The sequence below is a fragment of the Cupressus sempervirens genome, chromosome 11 (genome assembly GCF_028749045.1).
Source record: "Cupressus sempervirens isolate cs-2001-9-10 chromosome 11, ASM2874904v1, whole genome shotgun sequence".
NCBI classification, from domain to species: Eukaryota; Viridiplantae; Streptophyta; class Pinopsida; order Cupressales; family Cupressaceae; genus Cupressus; species Cupressus sempervirens.
This window is the reverse complement of record NC_143128.1, coordinates 398,437,958-398,447,735: the sequence shown is the minus strand read 5'-3', so window position 1 is coordinate 398,447,735 and position 9,778 is coordinate 398,437,958. Positions and strand designations below refer to the sequence as shown.

The window sequence follows — 9,778 nt, the reverse complement described above, 5'->3', positions numbered from 1 at the left end:
ACACATTCTTGATATTCACTAGATTACTTCCTTCATTACTTAGACCTGTGACCTTGTGAATTAGGTCATTATCAATACATATGATAGAGTCCCCCAACCATAAAAGATCATCATGTATTGTACTTAGAATTATCCGTGTCCATTCATGATTGTCGAAGTCCATGTAGAACATATGCTTAACTAGGTTAAGTTGTTCTAGATAAACATATTCAAGTTTCAATGACAAATAATTTTTACACATATTCTCTAATTCCTTATGTATTTCCATATCACCTATGCTTTCAATCTTGCAATGGATATAACTTCTTATATCCTTGATGTGAAGGACATTTTCTGGAACTTGCGAAAATGCTCCAATTGGGTCATCAAGCAAAGAAACAAATGGGTGTTTCTTGAAATTCTATCTAGGTCTATTGCTCACATTAAAAATTTCTTGTCTTGCCATTTCTAAAAGATTATGCTCAATAATTTAGAAAATACCTCAACTTTGAGTATTAGGGTTTACAGTGACTTTGCATAACTACATGCCTCTTTAATTCTTCAAATCTTGCTTCAATCTTGCACTCAGACTTCATACAAACAAATGATTTATGCAAATCAATTTGTGTCCTTTAAATCTTTCACAATCTATACTTCGCATTAAATGCATGTCTACCACTAGTTCTTACAATAGAGAGGTTATTCTTCTTTCATATCCTTATCCTGATCTTATTAGGCAATGTGCACTTCATTGTAGCCTTCTCTCAATGTTTATTGCATACTATCAACTGCACAACCTTTGATACTTTCTCTAACATCAATTATCAATAACTAATACTCTATTTCACTAAGAATGCTTAATTTTGGTAAGAGGAGTCATAGACAATAAGTGACTTCATTGTCTTGTCAGGTACACCTTCTATAACTATATGAGAGCTTTCTAGTTCCTTTGCCTTTACAAACAATTCCTCTAATTCATTTTTTTTCTCCTTCATATCATTTCTTCTATTGTTCCTTCTACAATTTTGATTACTATTTAGGTCTCTTCTATCCATTTTGTAAAACTTTGCTATGTGTCCAAAGTTATTGCATAACTAACATACAGGTACATTTCTTTTCTAATCATTCTATTGGTCATTAGGTGCTTTGCAATTCCTTGCAATGTGTCCAAGATTGTTGCATCTATAGCAAACAATTTGTCTTCTTTCTCTACTTTCATTGCTGTGAGATCTTCTTCTATTTGCTACATGGTTAGTGTTCCTATATATCCTACCATTTGCATTATTATTATCAAATTTAGGTTTCTTACAATCTAATGCATAATGACCATATCCATGACAATTATGGCAATAAAATTTTGAAATAGGTTTGAAGGTCTTATCTTTGCAATCAACTTCAGTGTCTTCAGGTTCATCACACCAAGCATAAGATTCCTTTCTTTTGTTGTCCATATCTTGATTAGATTCTTTAACTTTCTCAAAGTGAGTAATATTATCTTTGTCCTTAGATGTATCATTTGTCTTTCTTAGATCCTTATTAAGTTTAGGATTATTAGATTCTTTTCTCTCAATAGATTTATTGGCAGATTGTCCAAGAAAGAATCTAAGTCCAATCTTGTCATAACTAGGTCTTTGTGCTTATATTTATTCTTCAATCTTATCACTGCTGGTATATAATTTCTCAAGTTGTCATTTGGTTTGTACCAACTCACCTTTCACAATAGTGTTGTATTTCTCTAATTCTGCATACTCTAACTTAATAGATTCCAATTCAGATGTTACCTTGCTTAACTAGGATCTCAAATCTACATTTTCAACTTTAATTTCAGAGTCATTCTTTCCTCCATTTTTCTTAAGACTCTGTTTAAGTTCAACTATATTTAACTCATGTTTTAGGATCTGATTTTGCTTCTTCAAATCTTCAATACCATCATCATTGGTTTTCTTACTAGATCCTTTTTTCTTCAAGTCATCTATTTTGTCCTTTAATTCACCAATGTAGGCTTTTGCATCCTTGTATCCATCTTTAAGGCCATCTCTCTCATTAGTAAGGAGATTGATTTGTTCAAGTGCTTCTTCAAGATTCTTCTTCAATCATTCCATATCCATAGGGATCTTATTCAAGTTGTTAAGCCTCTTCTAAATAACCAAGCTCTGATACCAATTGTTAGAAATAGATAATACTGAGAGGCGGGGGGGGGGGGGTTGAATCAGTATTTTCAATCTTTTTACCCACAACTAAATTTTGTTAATTACTTTACCACATGCATAAAAGAGAATACCAATAGTGCTAATTAAAATAATCAACCATACAAGAAGAGAACTCATAACACCATGTTTTGTTAACTAGGGAAACCCTAGCCAAGGGAAAACCTTGGTGGGGATGAAACCCACAAGATTATTCACTATATAAAGGATCCAATTAAGGATATTGACCCTGTTAGGAGTCTATAAAGAATTTATAGTGTCTCGAATCCCTGTTAGGAGACTAGGCCTTGTTAGAAGCCTCAACCTTATTAGGAGTTGGTAGATCACATAAAAATGTGTGCAAGAAGAGCCCATTGCCCTAACATGCAACTATACAATAAAATCTTCAAGAAGTAAGTATACATATAATATTGAGATACTTGTTGTACTTCACAAATCTTTTGAGTGATAATTCTTCATACAAGAGCGACTACACACATATCAATCTACATCATATCTTGCATAATAATGCTTCACATCATATGTTATAATATCGCATTTACTTGTTACTCTCATTTCACAAGATCATATCAAGTTCGCAATCACCAATTACACTTTTTCACACTGATCTCTAACTTTGCAAATGAAGTCCTTTAGTTATACCAAACATATTGGTAAATTCTTCCTTATTTAGTTCACATAACATCCTTAGAGTCACCTCATTAAGAAATAGAAATTAAAACAATAAATCAAGTCGTTTAATACATTCTGCTGATATGCTCTATTCTGCATTGTATCATCACTACATTACTAATTGCTTCATAACTTGGACTCAGTTGATCATATGGACATATACACTAGTATATGTCATCAGTATGATGTCATGCATCTCAATTTAACTGTGCAAGAAAATATTTTGCTATCATAAAATCTGTCATGCTATTGTGATGTTGTCTGATACTTAGACAAATGAACATGACTAATCTATAAAACAAATATGTTGCCATAAATGACAACAATATTATTTATCTTATTTAATTGATTAGACATATTGCCAATAGGGGTACTGGAGGAGAAGGGGTATGGTGATTGAAAATGGGCTTTGAGGAGCATGAGAGTAGTGCAAATATAACAATGAAACAACCATATTCTCAAAAAAGTAAAAGAAGGGTGCAACACTAGGACTTCTTGGGAGGTCACCCATCCTAGTACTACTCTAGCCCAAGCTCGCTTAACTGCAGAGTTTTGATGGGATCCGGTGCACTAACACTAGTATGATCTCACCAAACATCAAACTCTCACACCCTCGTGTTAGCCAATGCATCATAATGCATCCATGTCTAGGACAACCCTTATCGAGCACTCAAAGCACACCTTATCAAGCATCTAGAATGCATGGGAGAGTAAAAAGCACTTCGACACTAAGAACGCACCTTATCTAACATTGGAAAGGTGCCAATAGGAAGAAAGGCACATGTTTCTCTCCAAAAAACTCCTCCCAATGAAGCCACATGGATAATTTGAAGAAGAACGAAGATGCGGGTCAAAGGTTATGGACCTCGAAAGTTTTTGGATCAATTTCCCAATCTTATAAGATTTTATTTTCGTTGTCTCAAGAATCAATTTTTCCATCGACCATTTCATCCTTACGGAGATTACTTTGTTGAGGAACATAAATTTTACATCACCTTTAGTTCTTAGAATGCACCTTATCTAGCACTAAGAATGTGCCTTATCGAGCACTCAGAATGAACATGAGTCTGAGTATGGGAGGAGAAGAGGATGGATGATTGCAAATGGGCTTTGAGGAGAACAAGAGCAGTGCAAATATAAAAATGATACAATTAGATGCTCAAAAAAGTAAACAAAGCATGCAACATCGAGACTTCTTGGGAGGTCACCCATCCTAGAACTACTCCGGCCCAAGTGCACTTAACTCGAAGTTCTGATGGGATCCAGTGCACTAACGCTAGTATGATCACACCCAACATCAAACTCTCACACCTTCATGTTAGCCCATGCATCATAATGCAACATTGTCTAGGATGCATCTTGTTGAGCACTCATAGTGCATCTTATCGAGCACCCAAAATGCATGGGAGAGTAAAAAGCACTCTAGCACTAAGAAAACACCTTATCTGACATTCAAAAGGCACCAATAGGAAGAAAGGCATGGGTTTATCTCCAAAAAAATCCTCCTAATGAAGCCACATGGATAATTTGAAGAGAACGAAGATGCGGGTCAAAGGTCATGGCCCTTGGAAGTTCTTGAATCAATTTCCCAATCTTATAACATTTTATTTTTGTCATCACAAGAATCAATTGTTTCATCGATCGTTTCATCCTTATGGAGAATACTTTGTTGAGGACCATAAATTTTACACCGCCTTTAGTGCCTAGAATGCACCATATCTAGCTCTAAGAATGTGCCTTATCAAGCACTCAGAATGAACATGAGTTGAGGTATGGGAGGAGAAGAGGACAAGTGATTGAAAATGGGCTTTGAGGAGCATGAGAGTAGTGCAAATATAACAATGACACAACCAGATGCTCAAAAAAGTAAAAGAAGGGTGCAACACCAAGACTTCCTAAGAGGTCACCCATCCCAGTACTATTCTGACCCAAGCACGCTTAACTGCAGAGTTTTGATGGGATCTGATGTACTAACACTGGTATAATCACACCCAACATCAAACTCTCATACCCTCATGTTAGTCCATGCACCATAATGCAACCTTGTCTAGGATGCACCTTATTGAGCACTCAAAGTGCACCTTATCAAGCACCCAAAATGTATGGGAGAGTAAAAAGCACTCCAACACTAAGAACACACCTTATCTAACACTCAGAAGGTGCCAATAGGAAGAAAGGCATGGGTTTCTCTCCAAACAACTCCTCTCAATGAAGCCACATGGATAATTTGAAGAAGAACGTGTTGATCTTAGATTGGTTTTGACAATTGAGTGTCAACACACTTAAGACAATTACTTAGTTTATGCCAAACTAGTAATGCATACTGAGTATAATATGTAAATACAAAACTATGTCAAGTTGCATTGAGTGTCAAGTCACTCATGTGTTGAGTAGATAAACCATGCCAAGTGATTCAAGTGTCGAGTAAATAGTAGATGCCAAGTAGTTCAGGTGCTGAGTTAGAAACAAAATTACGGTATGTACTGAGCATCAGTAACTTGAAGTGCTGAGTGACATGGATTGGACATACTTGTTTTTGATTGCACAAAGAACTATGTAAATCATTTTTCAGCCAACCAAATGATAGAATATGATGTTTTGAAGATAAGGACAAATTTGTATGTGGATTCCCTATGTAGTTACATGCAGCTAATCAAGAAAAAGGGAAGGTTTAAGAAACAAAAAGGATGAATCTCAACCATAGATTCATACATAATCCTAAGTCTCCTATTCTTCTTAAGGAGTATGAAACCCTAACTTCATACATGAGTGTGTAATGGATTGAACGGGGAGAATAGAGAAGTTTGCATGAGAATTCATGGAGACTTAGAAGTTATAGAGAGTGAATTGTAGAATCAATTTGAGAAGAACAAAGGATAGAGGACACAACATTGACACATCATATCAAAATGGATCAAGAAGGACATTTTATGGATTTGATCTTTAATTAGACAACTAGAGCCAATCGTACGATCTATGCTAAAACATCCTAACATGTGATTTTAGTTAAATCTCCTAGGCAGAGTAGTCCTAACAAACTTTTGTAAATCCTTTAATAGGGTGACATTCCAAGTGGATATTCTAAAGTCCTTTAGCCAGGTACACTTCTAATAGGGTGTTGAAATCCTCTAACAAGGTGGGACTTGACAGTCCTTGTAAGCCTTTAATAGGGTAGGCCTTTCACAGGGTAGATCATATTTCATGGTCAAACTATTATAACCTTAATTAGCTACACTTTATTGCTATAGTATTAAAGAATTGTGGGTGTCATCCCCACCCTGGTTTTACCTTCTCTTTGGAGGGTTTTTGGGTATTCTTATATGGTGTTAAGTGTGTATGTTCAATTGCTTAAATGTATTAGATGCAATTACGTTTCATATTATTTTTAGTTTATATATTACATGCATCTAATGAATGGTGAAAGTTTTAATAGTTGAAGCTTGAACTTCTGATTCATGCCCCACTCTTAGAAGCATATGTTTCCCACTTGTAATTCCAACAATTGGTATCAGAGCTAAGTTCTCAGAAGAAGAAGCTTTGTAGCTTATAGGAAAGATCTTGAAATGGAAGTCTACAAATTGGGAAAGACCATTGAGATCCAGGAGATTGAAATACATCTTATACTACATCAACTAAATGAAGCTAGAGATGATTTGAAGAGTTCCTTGAAGAGAAGGAAGGAGATTGCTATAGCATAAAATGACACACAATACAAGGATATCAATACCACAAAGCTATTTATAGATGATAACTCTAGTGAATTTGATGCAACAATTGCAGATCTAATGGAAAATAATAGAGTACAAGCCGAGGAGATTAGAAATCTCAAGTTGGAAAAAGAATCACAAGCTATATTGTTGTGTGAAGTAACTAAACAAAAGAGGGAAGCTAGGCCATGATTGAAGAAGACAAAAGAATTTTGGCAAAAAGATTGGAAGAAAAGTCAACAAAGCTATCTAGAATTTCAAACATGCAATTAGATACCTTAAGCCAAATGATGAATGCTCATCATGAGTTGAATGTCAAGGACATTGAGATAACTACATTAAAGTTGTAGAATGAACAACTACAAAATGACTTGAAAAGAGAAAAGGAATTTTTTGAAAGTTTCAACAAGCCAAATGAAGCTGTTAAGTACTTTGAGCAATTACTGAAATCCCCTAGATCCAATAGAGATACATCAAGATTGGGCTACACAAGTAATGAAGAAGGAGAATCATCCAAAGCTACTTAGGAAAGGAACAACAAAGGTAAGAACTCCAAACCCACTTTTCATCATTGTGGAAAGAAAGGACATACTGCTAATGTGTGCAAGAGAAAAAATACAAATTAGAATGTTAAGCCTAAGAACATGGTCCACTATCATTAGTGCAATAAACAAGGTCATCAGGCACATGAATGCAGAACTAGAACTGTGCATGTACCAATATTTGAAGGACATTGCTACAACTATCAAAAGTATAGACATAGAGCTTTTGAATGCAGATCCAAGACGACATGGTCATCAAGCAGGCCAATAAAGGTAAGAAGTTATGGAAATTCCTCTAACTGGGATTACAAAACAAGATATAGCTATCACTATTGTTAGGAATATGGACATGTACTTGAAAATTTCATTAGGACTCACTTCAATGGTAGTTACAAGAGGTGGCTGAGTCAAACCATATGTTTTAGCTATTTAAAGATTGGTCACATCAGTAAACATTGTCCAACTAGATCCAAGGCACCAAGTTGTGAATTTGATAAAGGTAAAGGCAAAGCAGATATTGAACACATCAAGAATGAGATGAATAAGACATGGAAGAAGAAATATGGTGGCAGTACATCAAATGAAGAAGGGATCACTTCACCTAATAGGTCAAGTGGTCACACTCCATTAAACTAAGCAAAAAAAGGTATGTGGGATTGATACTCAAAGTGTTCTATCATACACCAGTTCCAAAAGGAGTTAGTACTAAAAAGACTACATTAGCATGAATTAAGATGCAAGATGTTGAAAATTCAAGTTAAGCCTTTAAGTTTTTCATGTTATTGCTGAGCATTGAAAGATTTCAATGGATGTCGAGTGAAATGCTAGTTGATGATGAGCTAGCAAATTGACTAGTAGTTGATGTGTCAGTAGCAGCTGCTGAGTGAGGGAAATCTCTATAGATGACAAATGGAATAAAAATCATGTTGATGTCAAGTTTATAGCTGTATAAGCACCAAGCATTAAATGTGAAGTTTTGAAGGGCATATGGTTGATTTTAACCTAATTTTTGTCATTACGAATTCAAGCAAGAGAAAGTACAGTGAAGAGGTGATTCACAATCTAGTTCGAAGCATTTGCAAATATCCTAGCTGATTAAGCAACAATTCATCAAATTTTTGAGGTATTCTTCATAAGCTGAGTGGGTGCTCGATAAGGTGCACTCTGAGTGCTTGATAAGGCATGTCCTAGACAAGGTTTCATTATGATGCATGGGCTAACATGAGGTTTTGAGAGTTTGATGTTGGGTGTGATCATACCAGCGCTAGTGTACCAGATCCCACTAGAAATCTAGTTAAGTGTGCTTGGGCCAGAGTAGTAGTGTAATAGGTGACCTCTCAGGAAGTCTCGTGTTGCACCCTTCTTTTACTTTTTTGAGCATCTGGTTGTGTCATTTTTATATTTGCATTGCTCTCGCGCTCCTCAAAGCCCATTTTCAATCGCCCATCCCCTTCTCCTCTAGTACCCTAACTCATGTTCATTCTGAGTACTCAATAAGGCACATTATTAGTGCTAGATAAGGTGCATTCTAGGCACTAAAGTGATGTAAAATTTATGTTCCTTGACAAAGTAATCTCCATACGGATGTAACGGTCAATGGAACTATTGATTCTTGTGATGACGAAAATAAAAGCTTATAAGATTGGGAAATTGATCCAAGAACTTCCAAGAGCCATAACCTTTAACCACATCTCTGTTCTATTGGAATTACTAGTGGTAAACATATAATTTTGAGAGAGGGGGCGAATCAAAAGTTCAAACTTCAGCTATTAAAACTTTCACCATTCATTAGATGCATGTAATATATGAACTAAAAATAACATGAAAAGTAAATGCATCTAAAACATGTAAGCAATTGAACATACACACTTAACACTAGATATGATTACCCAAAACCCCTCCAAAGAGAAGGTAAAATGAGGGTGGGGATGACACCCATAATTCTTCACTACTGTGGCAATAAAGTGTAGCCAATTAAGGTTATAATGGTTTGACCATGAAACATGATCTGCCCTATGAAAGGCCTGCCCTGTTAAAGGCTTACAAGGACTGTTAAGTCCCACCTTTTTAGAGGATTTCAATACCCTATTAGAAGTGTGCCTAGATAAAGGACTTTAGAACATCTACTTGGAATGTCACCATATTAAAGGATTTACAACAGTCTGTTAGGACTACTCCACCTAGGAGATTTAACTAAAATCATTGTAGGATGTTTCAGCATAGATCTTACGATTGGCTCTAGTTGCCTGATTAAAGATCAAATCCATACGATATCCTTCTTGATCCTTTCTGATCTAATGTGTCAATGTTGTATCCTCTATCCTTTTTTCTTCTCAAAATTATTATGCTATTCACTCTCTATAACTTCCAAGTCTCCATGAATGCTCTGTTTGTGCATGAAAACATCTCTATTCTCCTCCTTCAAACCCTTACACACTCATGTATGAAGTTAGGGTTTCGTCCTCCTTAAGAAGACTAGAATACTTAGGGTTAGGTATGAATCTATGGCTGAGATTCATCATTTATGTCACTTAAACCGTCCCCTATTTCTTGATTGGTTGCATGTAACTGCATAGGGAATCCACATATATTCATCCTTATCTTCAAAAGATCTTATTCTATCCTTTGGTCGGCTAAAAATGGATTACATAGTTGTTTGTGCAATCACAAA

The 9,778-nt window shown here is 35.6% G+C and overlaps 2 pseudogenes; both read right to left on the bottom strand.

The window, feature by feature from the left end:
- Positions 1 to 3,332: 3,332 nt before the first annotated feature.
- LOC149529859 (5S ribosomal RNA) lies at positions 3,333 to 3,451 on the bottom strand (annotated as a pseudogene).
- A 1,281-nt stretch (positions 3,452 to 4,732) lies between these two features.
- On the bottom strand, positions 4,733 to 4,851 carry LOC149529858 (5S ribosomal RNA; annotated as a pseudogene).
- Positions 4,852 to 9,778: the final 4,927 nt, after the last annotated feature.